This window comes from Cibotium barometz, chromosome 35 (assembly GCF_041138505.1).
Source record: "Cibotium barometz isolate CiBa-2024 chromosome 35, ASM4113850v1, whole genome shotgun sequence".
Lineage (NCBI taxonomy): Eukaryota > Viridiplantae > Streptophyta > Polypodiopsida > Cyatheales > Cibotiaceae > Cibotium > Cibotium barometz.
Genome location: NC_141080.1, coordinates 21,206,483 through 21,208,710, shown reverse-complemented (window position 1 = coordinate 21,208,710; position 2,228 = coordinate 21,206,483).

The window sequence follows — 2,228 nt, the reverse complement described above, 5'->3', positions numbered from 1 at the left end:
GGGTGGGGTGGGGGGGGGTGTGTGTGTAAGAGAGAGAGAGAGAGAGAGAGAGAGAGTGAGTGAGTGAAAGTATCATGTGTGTCTGTGTGTGTGTGTGTGTGTGTGTGTGTGTGTGTGTGTGTGTGTGTGAGAGAGAGAGAGAGAGAGAGTGTGTGTGTGTGTGTGTGTGTGTGAGTATTATGTGTGTGTGTGTGTGTGTGTGTGAGAGAGAGAGAGAGAAGTTTATTAAAATGTTTTTTTTTAAGGCCATATTATGGAAGTTTATCAAAATATGGGAGCTTATAACTTTTTTGAATAATTTGATATATGTTGAAAGTTTTTAGAAAATGTTCTTTTAATTTGACTAGCAAGTGTATTTGTGTGTGTGTGTTTGGGGTTGATTGTGTGAAAGCAAGTGTGTGTGTGTGAGAGAGAGAGCGAGAGAGAGAGAGAGAGAGTTATAGCATTATATATCTATAATATGTACATATATACATATATGTTTTCCATATATGTATGTATGTTTGTATTCATGTATGTATGTATGTATACAAATATATATATATATATACGTACATACATACACACACATATATATACATACATTATTTTACACACACACACACACACACACACACACACACACACACAATGTCAACAAATACAACCCTAAACATTATAGTCCATACTCAAATCCCAAAACAATAACATTGTAAAAATATTTTTGAAATATGGAAGTTTATTAAAATGTTTTTTTTATAAAATTACATATTATGAAAGTTTATAGAAATATGGAAGTTTATAATTTTTTTTTAAAAAAAATAGCAAGTGCGTTTGATTGCGTGTGTGTGTGTGCGCGCACGTGCGCGCGCGAAAGAGAGAGAGACAGAGACAGACAGAGACAGAGACAAAGTTTTTAGAGTGAAAGAAATTTGAAATACTTTCGTTATTTGAACAAAGTGTTTGTGTGTGTAAGAGAGAGAAATAATATTGTTGTTTGAAAAAGAAAAGTGTGTGTACAACCCTAAACATTATAGTCCATACTCAAATCCCAAAACAATAACATTGTAAAAATATTTTTGAAATATGGAAGTTTATTAAAATGTTTTTTTTATAAAATTACATATTATGAAAGTTTATAGAAATATGGAAGTTTATAATTTTTTTTTAAAAAAATAGCAAGTGCGTTTGATTGCGTGTGTGTGTGTGCGCGCACGTGCGCGCGCGAAAGAGAGAGAGACAGAGACAGACAGAGACAGAGACAAAGTTTTTAGAGTGAAAGAAATTTGAAATACTTTCGTTATTTGAACAAAGTGTTTGTGTGTGTAAGAGAGAGAAATTATATTGTTGTTTGAAAAAGAAAAGTGTGTGTAGGGGGGGTGTGTGTGAGAGAGATAGTATTTAAAAACTTTTTAATAGTGTTGTTTGAATAAGAAAAGTGTGTGGGGGGGGGGTGAGAGAGATAGTATTTAAAAACTTTTTAAAAATAATTATTTTTAATTTGATTTGCAAGTGTGTGTGTGTGTGTGTGTGTGAGAGAGAGAGAGAGAGAGATAGAGAGAGAGTGTGAAATAGTTTAGTGTGTTTGTGTTTGTGCTTGGGGTGTGTGTGTGTGTGTGTGTGTGTGTGTGTGTGTGTGTAAATATATATGTATATATACATACATACAACACACACATTTATTTACTTGCACTATTTTACACACACATACACACAGAATGTCAACAGATACATACACACATACAACCCTGAATATTATAGTCCATACTTAAATCCGTAAATAAATAACATTATAAAATGAAAGTTTATTAAAATGTTATTTTGTAAAATTCCATATTATGAAAGCTATAAAAGTTTTTTTTTTATAATTTGAATAGCAAGTGTGTGTGTGTGTGTGTGTGTGTGTGTGTGTGTGTGTGTGGTTGAGAGAGAGAGAGAGAGAGAGAGAGAGAGAGAGAGTTATTGCATTGATCAAGCCATGTGTGTGATTGTGTTTAGGGTGTGGTGTGTGTGTGTGTGTGTGTTGAATGTGTGTGTGTGCCGTTCCTCATATTGATCTTGAAAGTGTTTTGAATGTTTAATAATTTGAATAGCATTAAATATTTGAAAGACGTTAATATTTTAGTTGTTCAAATAGGAAAAGTGTGTGTGCATGTGTTCTTTTTTTAATTAATTCTGTTATTTGAATAGAAAAAGTGTGTGGGTGTGTGAGAGTGTGTGTGAGAGAGAGAAAGAGAAAGAGTGGAAGT